Source organism: Sceloporus undulatus, chromosome 5, assembly GCF_019175285.1.
Source record: "Sceloporus undulatus isolate JIND9_A2432 ecotype Alabama chromosome 5, SceUnd_v1.1, whole genome shotgun sequence".
Lineage (NCBI taxonomy): Eukaryota > Metazoa > Chordata > Lepidosauria > Squamata > Phrynosomatidae > Sceloporus > Sceloporus undulatus.
In genome coordinates this window covers 131046969-131060014 of record NC_056526.1, presented here as the reverse complement: position 1 = coordinate 131060014, position 13046 = coordinate 131046969, and the positions used below count along the sequence as shown (strand labels likewise).

The following is a 13046-nucleotide window of genomic DNA, read 5'->3' as shown; positions in this document are numbered from 1 at the left end:
TTCATATTTTCTGCTCTAAATGTAATTTAGGAGTTTATTGCACTTACCTTAGAATGGCCCCTGAGCGTTCTTAAAGGGGCCATTCCTGGAACAGGAGGCGGCGGGGAACACTGTATATTGCAGAGCAAGAATGCCGCTGTGGCGCGTTCCCCTTCCGTTCTGGGAGCCTTCCGCTCTGTTCTAGAGGGCTGATTTTCAAGAATGCTTGAGAAAGCGTTCCTGAAAATAGGCCCTGAGGAATGCTCCCAGAACGGAAGGGGAACGCTCGGCGACAGAGGCGGCATTCCCGCTGTGCGATATACAGCATTCCCCACCGCCTCCTGTTCCCAGAACTCCCTTTTCTAGGGTAATTGCAATAAACTTCTTAGGTTGACATGATGGCTGGGGGAGTTTTAGTCCAAAAAATAAACCTCCCTATGCCCTTTCACCTTTAGAACATCTATATCCCAGTTCACCTGTCTTTACCATTATGAAGAAGCCGGCAGAACTAAGACATTCTGCCCTTTTCCAAATCCATGCAATGGATCTTTTTTCTAAGATTTCTGATAATTTCTTTCCCCACCCAGCCTGCCAAATAGAAAAAAAGGGAACTTTTCTGAATATTCTGAATAATCATGTATATATGTGTGTGAGAAATGACAGTTGTTCCACCGCACATAATGCCTACATTCCAGGCCACATGGATGATGCAAAATAGTGTCCAGTGAACTGAACACATCTCTACCCAAGTGGCATCTGACAAGTTAGATAACAGATATTCTCCTCAAATTATCAGCCTAGAAGTATTGAGCTTATTCTGAAGGACTTTTCGCCCTTTTAACCAGGGGATGTGTAGTGAGTTGTTGACCAAAAAAGAAAGAACAAAAGAAAGAGCTCAGAGTCCTTCCTTGCAGGATTGTTGGTTGCATCTTAATATGAAGTTTCAATGTTTTGTTACCATTTGTCAAGCTTTCACTTTCCTTGCTTATATTCTTGACTATTATGGATTCTCTGGGTTGTTGTTGTTTTTTTACATGCCTTCAATCTTGCATCAAATAGGAAATCTTTCAATTCCCATTTAGATTAAGCAGATGATATACATAAAAATAGTTACATACATTTCTTTTAGGTGTCTCAAATGCCATTTCAGATACTTTTAGACTTCTTAGCTTGGAGTAATAATTGTCCTCTGCTAAGAGGCTGACTAACTTGGAAAATACCAGCAACAATAGTTATGTGGCTCTTTTCTTAGAGGGCCCTTTACTCCAGTATGTGGTATTATCCAAAGATATAGCACTGTGCTCTGCAGTAAAATGCTTTGTGAGAAGCATTTAAATCTTTTGAAAACAAGACAAAGAGACATTAAAACCAATTTGAAATTTCAAACTGAGAAAATCATGTCTTGGAATTAAACAGATGCATGCTTTATAGTTTTCTGCCAGACCTTTGAAGACATTTCTTTAGGCCTGGAGAGAATATTTGTGAGTTCTCTTAGCCCTAGAATCTTTGCTGATGCTACTGGTTTAATGCTTCCAATAAAACTGTGTGTATTAGTCTGTCTTCAGTGGTTTCTGAAGTATTGCTCTTGGCAACTGCAACCCTTCAGTGACTTATTGCAGAAGGTTGACTTGGATGCTTTGTGCTCAGTTGAGATAGTTCAGGTTAGGAAACAGTGTATGGGGAAAATCTGTGCAGAAGATCAATTCCATAAGTATTTTATAAGAGCAACAGACATTTAAAAATACTTTTAAAAAAAACCACTGAAGTATGGCCACAGTGCCAAAAATATGTCACAGATCTCAATGATAAAGACAGAGAAATAGCAGAATATATATTTGAATTTGAAAAGAACGAGACAAGCAGATGTTCTGTCTATGAATTGATCACTCTTCAACAGAATTAGATTGCACATTCAATTCTAGACAGTTGTGAGCTTTCTCAGCCAATGCCTCTGCAGAATTCAGCTTCTGTTGTACAGATTGTCAGTTATGTTGAAAAGGAAACATGAGACCCATCACTGATCATAAATCAATTGTGTTATGTATCTAATAATTGGGGCATCAGGGGAAGGGGAATATATAAGAAATTATTCATAACATATTAAGACTTGTTTCCATGTTTATTAACAATATAAGTATAAAAAAGAAATGAAGTTGACCCAAAAGCTTTCCATATCCTTTCTAATTCTACCATCAATTCTATTTTCAGTTTTTTCATAAATCACATTTTTTGTCCAGAGATTGGTACCTAACTCCTTGATACTAAGAGAATTTGTACTTAGCAGGCAGCAAAAGCTGTTTTGATTTAAGCATGAGTGCATTCCCTTCATTCCATTCTTCCTAAATTCTGTTCCCTGTAGGGGGAAAGATCTAACATTAGTTTCTCAATTCGACCACCATTTGCCATAATAGCTTAAATGCCTGCATGTTAATTGATTATATTATAAATAATCTTGATGTGGTCATATGGATGATATGAAGGAATATATTTTCTATAGGGCTGTTCGACAATGGAATGCACTCCCTCGGAGGGTGATAGAGTCTCCTTCCTTGGAGGTCTTTAAACAGAGGCTGGATGGCCATCTGTCAGGGATGCTTTGATTTGGATTTCCTGCATGGCAGGGGGTTGGACTGGATGGCCCTAGTGGTCTCTTCCAACTCTATGATTCTATGATTCTATGTGCATGTCAACTATTTTTCATTCAAATATTGTTGTTTTAGCTCTTAAAGTTAATTCCAATTTAGAGTGACAATATAACAGGGTTTGAGTGTGTATGTTTTGTTTGTTTTTTCTTTGTTTGTTAGCAACATTTTGGAGATTTGCTGTTGTCTTCCTCTAAGACTGAAAGAGTGTCACTTGCCCAAGATCACCCCGTTTCCATGTCTGAATGGGGATTCAAACCCTTCTTTCCTGGAATCTTTGTCAAACCACTACACCATGCTGGCTGTATGCTTTAATATTATAATATTATAATTTGTTTAGTTATGTTTTAATGTTGCAATGTTTTGTGTTTTTTTCTGTTCCTCCTTAATTAATCTTTTGCAAACTGCCCTGAATATCATTTTTGAGAGAAAGACAGTATATCAGTTCAATAAATAAAGAAAATAGCTGCCTGTATTGAAATGTACACTTATAACACGAATCATGTTCAGCTGGCATCCTGTTAGGGACTTGGCTATTTATCTTTAGTCAAACTTGTTATTATCCTTTTTAAAAAACAAAAAACAAGGTTCTACAAATTTAGTGCGATCATAATCATCACTCTTGATGGGAAACACTAGGGAGGATGTGGTCAAAGACTATATCAATGAAAGATTAACTAGTACATAATTTTATTGTTGTTGTGTACCCTCAAGTCATTTCCAACTCATGGCAAACATAAGGCAAACCTATCATGGGATTTGCTCTGTAATATTTGCTTAGAGGAGATTTGCCTTTTTTCTTTCTATGATACTGAGAGAGAGGGCTGAAGCAGATGGTTCAGAAGGAACGGCCCCCGGCCACTCCAGCACCGATCATGCTGGATCGGACAGCCAGTTCCCAAAGTGGACTGCTGCCACAGTCCCAAATGGGCCACTGGCAGGAGCAGATTTAAGTCCTCTCATGAACAGTCTGGCTCCTGCCACCTCAGAACAGCTTCGGAGCAGCTTCCATCCACTTTAGGGACGTGCATCATCTGAACACCATGCTCCCAAAGTGGCTGGAAGCTGCTTTTTTAGACCATCTGTTTCAGGCCAGAGTGACTTGCCAAAGGCCACCCAGTGGATTTCCATGATTGATTGGCAATTCAAACACTGGACCTCATCGCACGGAACCTCATTGCACAAAACGGAGTGGGAAGGGAAAGGACGCATGTTACCACATGCTGGAATGCCGCCAATACTGCCGGAAGTCCCTTTTCTGTTCCCCAATCGTCCCACAGAGGGCAATTTTCACCTGAGAATTCTGGGTGAGGGCTCAGCATAGTAAGGCAGTGCCAGAACTCTAGTAACTTGTTGGAACAACACAATTCCTAGCCACACTCTGTTTGAAGTACCCACTTGCATAATGAGTTTTTTAAAATGGATTTGCAATAAACAAGGCCTGAAACAGATGGGCCAAAAGGGGCATTCATATGATGCATGCCCCCAGAGTGGTGGGAAGCTGCTCTGAGACTGCCAGAGGTGGCCCAGAGCTGCCAAAGAAAGGAGTGAAGAAAAACCGCTCCTGCTGGTGGCCAGCTTTGGTACTGCAGCCCACTTTGAGAGTGGGCTGTGAAGTCACTGGGGTGAGGTCCTTCATGCCCATCTTCTTTGCCCCTTATTCAGGCTCATTTCTGATCAACTCGGTTCCAATGTAGTTAAAGTTAGAGCAGGACAAATCTGTCATGCAGTCTAATTTGACATTTTCTTCCTGCCAATGGATTATGTGTGTTTGTGTGTTGTGTTGTGTTTTTGTTTGTTTGTTTTGTAGACATATATGTTTCATGTGTTTGTGGACATATTCTTGTATAAACAGTTCTGAAGATGCATCAGTAAAGGAGATGTGCAGTTTTGGGGTGAGGTGAGATGAGATGAGACCAATTGACAGCTAAAATTTAAACCCAAATTTCGCTAAACCATCTGTGGACTACACTGACGAGAAGCTCTCTGTTAAGTGCCTAACCCCTGGCACTTTGGTAGCGGAATTCAGTTAAAGGAAGGGATGGATCCTAGTGTTAGTTACATGAGACAGCAATTTTAAAGCATTGAGGAAGAGACTACAGTTCTTTCAGATGTGCATGTCTCGAAGAAATAGGAGAACAAAGCTTAATTAACAGAGGAATGGTAGGATTAGGCTTTTCTTAATCTATTTTGGTGAGAGAGATGGTGTTTCTCATAGCTATATCACTGAGATTGCTTAGGGACTGAGTTGTGTTCATCAGGACTCCACTCCTTAATAAGCAGCATTACAATTGTAGCACAGTGTTCTCATCTAGATGAGTATATGTTGGTGCGCACATGCATGCATCAAGCTTGGCCAGGAAAGCATTTTCAATGGGAAAAAGAAAGTGAGCAGAACAAAAAGGGGATGAGTTAATTCAATCAAAAGGCAAAGATGGATTAGAGACATTTTAATCTCACCTGTCTGGCTCAGGAAGCTCTCTATACCAAGATTACAAAACTAGCAAAACATTTTTTTGAAATATCTGTAAATGTTTTGATGCCTGGCAATTCCATTTGCCTGCCCAAAAGATTCTGTGGGCGTTCCTTCTTCAGACCCTATATTACTTCCACTTCATCTGATCAAATGATTCCATTTGGATTTCATTGTTCTGTTTTCTCCCTAGTTGTCCCCTGGCTGTGTAACTTCAGAGCAAATATATGTAGGATTGCAGTCTAAGGGTTTTATATTGTACGTGTCATTGTGAAACATAACTTGATTAACATCTGTAATATTTTATGTTTGAAATTATATGTTTTCATAAATCTCTTGTGAACAGAACCTGTGCTATATGCCATTTACAGCACTTTTTAGGGCATGGTGAGAATCTTAAAACTCTGTTCAAAGGAACGACATTAAAGAACAAAACCAATATCCTCATTGAAAATATTGCTCATGAACACAGAGATTCTCAGTTACATAAAACACCCAGTTCTGCAGGAAATCATTGTCTGGAAATGAGCCAATTCTCCAGAGGAAGAAAATTTCTTTAGCCACAGATGGAAAATGCTAAAATGTAAAACAGAAATATAATCCAAGTCCGTATTCTGATTTAAACGTGCTATTTTTCTGACTTGTAAAACCTGTGAGCCACCAAGCTGAACACAGCCTGTCAGGTATGTACTGTGACTTGTCATAGGCTCAATAAACCTTCCATTTTTGTTCCCTGCTTAGGGCTGCAAAAACTCATGGATTGTCAAGCACATCAAAATACATGGCTAGTGGGCTTTGTTTAACTAGGTGTGCTACAAGTTCAAGAGGCCTGATATAATTCTTCATGTTTTTTTATGGTTTTTCACTGCCTTTTATGATTTTCAAATGCAACATGTTGGGCCTGTTACAGATGTGCCAGCATTAGCCTAATTCTATTGTATTTTATAATACAGTTTATATACAGGCCTTTATGCTAGAGACTATCAGCAGCATAAAGTAAGTGTGGCAGTCAGAGAGTGACACTATGCAATAGACTTCCTATTTACCACACATCTCTTCATCCTATATCAAAAGAACATAAGACAAACTAGATCGTATTGAGGTTTATCTAAGTATAGCGTTCTGTTTGTACAGCAAACCCTGTATGGACAGAACATGATCACATATGCACCCTCCTCTCATATTCCCCAAGAACTAATATAAAGAGACAACTTCCTCTGATACAGGAGGTGATGGATAGCCATTTTGATGAGTAGCCACAGAGGATCCTGACCTCCATGAATTTATCTGATCTTCTTTTAAAAGTATCAGAGTTGGGAACCATCACTACATTTTGTAGCAGTGAATTCTACAGTTTGACACTATGTGAAGAAATATTTTGCCCATTCGGCTTCCCCAGGTTTTAGTACTATGAAAAAGGGGGGGGGGAATCTTCTCCTTGTGCATTTTCTTCACACCATGCATAATTTTATACAACTCTGTCATATCTCCCCTTACTTTTTTCTACGTTTCAAACATTGTAACTTGTTTTATACCATTTGTGACACACACTGCAAGTTCGTCAGGCATATCATTGTGAAACTTGCTTCAAATAAGAAAGTATTATTCCAAACCAATTTCCTTTTAAGGTCCCAATATGGCCCTTTGGGGCAGTCTGTTGCATCCCTTAATCTTCTTCTAATTTCTTAACTACAGCCTTCATTTTGATCAATGGATGACCCAAGGTGTAGTAAATCTTTCAACTATTTAAATGTATTCTTCATCCACTTTAAAGTTATGCAAACCATCTGTGGTTATAATATTTTTGTTTTCTTTGATGGACTTGAGAGAAATACCCACCATGACTCTTAATATTCATTGAGCCCAACCCACTCTTTTCAGCCATTCCCCTCTTTCCATCAAAAAATATCTCTGTTGGGTGCAGCTCCCTGCTACTAAATGTAATGATAGCATCAGAGGCTACAAAGATACATTCCTGACTAAAAGGAAGTCACACTCTCTCAGCCTCAGAGGATGGCAAACATTGTTATTGTTATGTACTGAGATTTGTATTGATGTTTACTGTATTGAAATGTATTGCTATATGCTATTGCTATTGTGATGTATTGAGATTTGTATTGATATTTGTTGTACTGAGATATGCATTGTTAAGTTATTGTTATGTGAATCTGTTGTAAACCGCCTTGATTAAGTTTTTAGAAGGGCGGTATACAAATAAACCTTATTATTATTATTATTATTATTATTATTATTATTAACAAATCTTGCAAAGAAAACCCCATGATAGGGTCATAAATTGGAAACCAATTCCAGACACAAAACAACAATAACAACCTATTCTTACTAATGTTTTTCGTTTCGTGTTCTTGGTACAGCATTCTTCCTGATGCTTTTATTTGTACGATATAAAATCATATAAAACAGTAAAATCACCAACAATTAGATATATTATTTGTATTACAAATGTACATATTGCATGCTATTTTAAGTTTGAAGGAACTCAGAAAGAGGAAATCACAGGTGTATTGTCTATCAAGTACATTCTAGTTCTAAATTTCAACTTTTTTGAGTGAAGCTTGCACTGTGGAAATGCAAGAGGAACTGGGTTACATACATATTGATAATTAATAGTGCATCTAAATGGTAGTCTGACAGGTTATGTTACATTACTTTCTATTCCAGTTTTATGTAGACTGTTGCTCACAATTTACTATACAGTCAGCCCTTACCTTTTGAAGGGATTAGAGGTACAGGTTCCCCTCAAAAGTGGAAAAACAGGAAACTATAGGGAACTATTTTATTGGATGGCCATCTGTTGGGGATGCTTTGAGTGAGAGTTCCTGCATGGCAGGGTTTGGACTGGATGACCCTTGTGGTCTCTTCCAAGTCTATGATTCTATGATTATCTGTGAGAATACTTCTCTGGGTGTTTCTAGGTTCTCCATTATTGTATAGTCAGCTTTCAACTAGAAGTTGACCATAGTAGAAATGTCTAGGGAAGTGTTCTCACTTAAAGGGGGGAAAAACATATTCTCTCTAAGCATCTCTAGGTCCATAGAATCACAGTGGTAGACCTAGAAATGCCTAAAGAGAACACTTCTCTAGGCATTTCTAAGCCGACCAGAACGATTCTGTGGACCTAGAAATGTCTAGCGAGAACATATTTTTTTCAGTTGTGTATAGGGCAGCAGTGGAGGTAGGGACAAATACAGTAATCCACAAATAATCAGATCCGTAAATGTGTGGCCCACAAATATGGAGGGATGACTGAATTTTTTTTAAAGGTTCTTTGCTTTTGAGGCAAGAATTTTTTTTAAAAAAATCAAGGATGCAATATCCCTGGCAATTTTTTTTCAGTATGGATTCTTGGCCATCATTGTTCCTCCTATTTCACTGTACTATGAAGCTCTCTTTGAAAAAAAAAAGTGAACATTCTTCCCTGATTGTACTTAACTTTTTTCTTTCATTTAGTCTTCCTTCTATTTCTATCTGAATTGTGTTGGAAGCTGTGAGAGAAATAAGGAATATCTTTTAGCGCCATGATGCTTTGAAAAATTTACATGTTGCAATTTTCTAAAAGCACTGTGACCTTTTCTTGCTCTCCCACAACTTCACCGTGGCATGGTGTTAAAAGTTCAAATTTGTCATGCAGTTAATCCTTGATGAATATGACAGTGTGTGACATGTCTAAAAAAAAAGTTTGGCTTAGAAATAAAAAGTTAACACTGGTCTCTTTTTAACCCTTTCAGCTTCATACTTTCGGGGCCAAGGAAAAAGCTTGGGGTGAGACAATACCAAGGCATCTTCAGATCCCTCTGTCTAGTGATGCCATAACTCACGATGCTCCTCCACTAATCTGATGAATATTTTTATCCATAATTTCTCATGAATGAAGAGGTATGTGTTTATCTTTATGTTTTTTCCACAGCCAAATATTTAATTCAAGTGACTTCTTGAAAATGTAATCATACTGTGTGACTGTCTTTGGAATGTCTTTAAAAAAACATCTATTTTAAAGGGATTAGTAGGCTTCAACAGTGAAGAAATGAATAAGAGGTTATGCTCATTTTGTGCACATTTTGTGCAGGTGATTTCAGTGGAAATCCTAAACATTCTGAACTAGGTGCATGGATTAACAATACATTTCTGACCCCAGTACAAATTGGTGACTTTGTCCTTTAAAGTCCTCGGTGCATCCAAAGGATTTCAATTACTTCTTGTACCTTATGAAACTGCATGATGTTTCAAGTACATTTCAGATGCCCAATTCATTGGTCCACTCTGAAGATAAGAAAGGTTGACAGTAGAGATAGGTGCCAGGATGCAATGGCATACTGTGATATGTCTTGTACCAAATAACTGTGAGGTGAAGGCTTAATTCAGGAGTGACAAAAGTATGGTCCTCCAGAACCACATTTTTAAACAAACAAACAAATAAATAAATGTGTTTCTATTTAAAAATACTAAACACACACTCATTATACAAATTATCTATTTTAGGCCTATTTTAGAAATTGAGATTTGTTCACTTCCTTGTTAAATTCAGCTCACACTGGGTTCTGGAATAGCTTGGATGAAGCACAAACAATGAAATTGCCTTTGTGTGTGTGACAGAGAGAATTGTGAGTCCTAATTTTTGTTCCTTCAGTGTGTGTTTGTATAAGAGGGTTTTGAGTCCTAATTTTAAAAATAATAATACAAGGAAGGGGGTGCAGATCATGGCAATGATGTGCCTCCTGAGTCCTGCAGAAAGGCAGTACAGCTCTACAACTCTTGGTGACTTCCCCACCTCAGTTAAATTGTAAAGTAAGATTGCACTCTATATTTTACTAGAGGCTTGGGCTGTAGAAGGTTATAATGTTATAATGTTTAAACAGTGGGATGACAAACTGCCAAAAAGGAGTTAAAAGTGTCAGTTTGTGGCTTATGGTGTATGACCCTGTGGCATACAAGATATGGTTCATCCTTATATAGAGATGGAAAGACTGAAAAGGTAGTAAATTCCGATTTGCTGAATTGGGATTGGGAACATTCCATAGTTTTTGCTGCTGCTGCTGTTGTTGTTGTTGTTGTTGTTGGTTTCTTAAAACTTCTTTGAAATGAATAGGATTGGAATTGTACTTTCCAATAAAATGAAGCTTCTTGCCGGAAAATGTTTGTTTTATTTCTAACAGTGTATTTTGTCAATAACAGTGTAGTCAATAGGGAAATATTGTTTAAATGAAGTAAACTGGGCAAATAAAATGCACAAATTAGGAAAATGTATTTGAAATACTACAGAATCCAGTGTGTAAAGAAAATAGAAAGCCTCACAATATAATATGAGAGAAGGACTAGGATGAAATGAGAGAAGCTTGAGACTGAGAAACATGTGCATCCCTACCAAAAACCAATTCTGGAAGCTGAGAAATGCTCTGAAAGTGTTTTGTTGTAACTGGGTGCTGTAACATTAGGGGATGGGAAGAAAGTCCTCATTCTGTTGGTTATAGAAAGATATACTGTAGTTGAATTTTGGGTAATGTATTGTTTTCTCCTATTCATAAGCCCAGCAACTGGAAGAAAGAAAATTCATATTTCATGGTGCAACAGAATTGAAATAAGAGATATTTACTAAAGGAGGCTGAATGAACAACAACAAATTAGCCATAAACGGTTGGGATGATAATAATATTGGCATTGTACCCTATACTGAACCACTTATCTTCCACAGTTGGTGGTGTCCAGTGGTGGGATCTCCATGCATTGGTAGCAATGCCAGTATCAATAATCACAAATAGTTGGTTAGCAATGGGATATCCACAATCATATATGCATTATGTTCTTTGCTTATCTCTAAAGATTATACCAGAACACAGGAGGGACAAATACAAAACTGCCAGAGCAGCAAGATACATTAGTGGCTGCTTGCACACATTATGACAGAAACTAACTGTTAGTCACATATTTATTTGTATGTATGTACAACTTATAATATTATTTTAACCACAGAATTCTACTTTAATTTTAAACAGTTTAAAAATCAATGATTACTTACAGAGTCTTTAACAATAGGAGGCTCTATTAAACATGCAGAGGAAACAAATGGAGCCCATGAATTTAATTCTAGTTTTCATTATCTGTTACTTTTCCTTCACACCCTAAAGCTGTTGATGCTTTTTTCCATATTCATCCATCTAGCTGAATGCACAGAGTTAGGGATTACAAAGACCAATAAGTGCAATGCTTTTGAATTATAAGTTAATTTAATGTGAAAATAAACCCCTGCCTATGTTAAATCTGATGATGTAACAAGTTTCTAAAGTAATTTGGAATAGTTTTCCTTTTTCTAAGGCCCAGAATAAGCTGCAAGCACTCTCTGTTAATTATTAAGTTATCGTTTAAATAGGATAAAATAATGTAATACAAGACCAAATTATAATAAAGTGAGAAATCCAAATAGCAAATAAACCTAGTTCAATTTAATGTTTAAGATTCTTTGAATGTTCGCTGTCAGCACTATTGCATATTTGGCTTCTATTCAACCTCTTTCTTATTACGGCCTTTTATTTCCGTTCCTTTATACCTTGTATCTTTATACATACACCTTCTAGATTGTTTATTCAAGAGGAAGCTTGAAAGCAGCATCTGAATTTCAATGGGGTTCTCCATTTTGATGCAACTTTTAAACTGGTCTAAGTTCAAAACAAAGAAGGGTGAATTGTCTTGCTTCCTTGATGATGGCTGAGTAGGATTTAATATTTTCAGTCTTTTTGCCCATCACCTTTTCCTGCTTTTCTGTACAAACCCATGGACCTTTAAGTCACTATGTGTTGTTATTGTTGTTGTTGTTTTACAGAGGTCATTGCACTTCTTCAAATCTGTGCATTAGTCTAATTTGCATTTTAACTCTGCAAATTAGACATGTTCAATTTTTGTGTTTTTTCCTCCCACTATGTTTCTAACTTCATACTATTGTTGACAATTACAACTGATCTGTGATAACCAGTATAAAGCAATGTTTAAAGTGGTCGACTTGGAAGACTGCAATCTGAGTTCACATCTTTACATAGTCACGGAGTTAACTATGTGACTATAGTGCACCACTGTTTTTCAACAAACCTACCTTACAGGATTGCTGTATGGAATGGAAAGGGATGGCAAGTGAAGTGGACATGTACATTTATGGTTCAGTACAAAACCAACAACAACTGAACATTTCGCTGTGCACTTCCAGTAGTATTTCCATCAGATCACTATTTTTTTATATTTTAGTGTTGTTGTTGTTGTTGGTCATCACTGCATCAGCCTTCCACTGATGGTAAAAAACTACAGATCTATGAAAATACCACAGAAAACTCCTGAGAGGATAGCCATTTGATTCACAGGACAAGTTGCAGAGGAAGGTGGGAACAGATACTGTAGCTGTAACTGAAGGAGTGGACCATGGTCTGATTTGTTCTGGAGATGCAGAATAAATATTTTGTTATAAATATACTTTGATTTTTACTTTCATGAGAATATACATGCTAAGCAGCAGATGGATCAAGTATTCCTCTTAACACACCATCTTTGTACTTCTCAACATAAATCCTTCCTATAGCCTCATCCTTATAGCTGCTGGGGTTTTTTTTCCTCTCTCCTGGTTTTCAAGCATGCATTTTCCTGTCATTATTATATATGTGGTTTAAAAGTAAATAACTTGGAAATCTCCTCTTATTTTACCTCTTATAGCTCATTTGTGATAATTTCTCCACCCACAATCCTTTCTTTTAGAAGGATTTGCCATGGCTATATATAAAAGGAACATATCATGGGTTCTCTAGCTTTCTGCTAATTACAGTTTCCAGTATCACACCATATCACAACATCCAAAAACTAGAGGAGATACACATACATAGAAGATAGATAGATAGATAGATGATAGATAGATAGATAGATAGATAGATAGATAGATAGATAGATAGATAGATAGA

The 13046-nt window shown here is 37.3% G+C and overlaps 1 protein-coding gene across 1 annotated transcript in view; it reads left to right on the top strand.

The window, feature by feature from the left end:
* The window catches only part of TENM3 (teneurin transmembrane protein 3), a 1412274-nt gene that overhangs the window by 539076 nt on the left and 860152 nt on the right, over window positions 1-13046 (top strand). Inside the window, exon 5 of the mRNA XM_042468494.1 lies at window positions 8844-8991. The gene's annotated coding sequence lies outside the window, so the exon portion shown is untranslated. The remainder of the gene's footprint in view (window positions 1-8843; window positions 8992-13046) is intronic.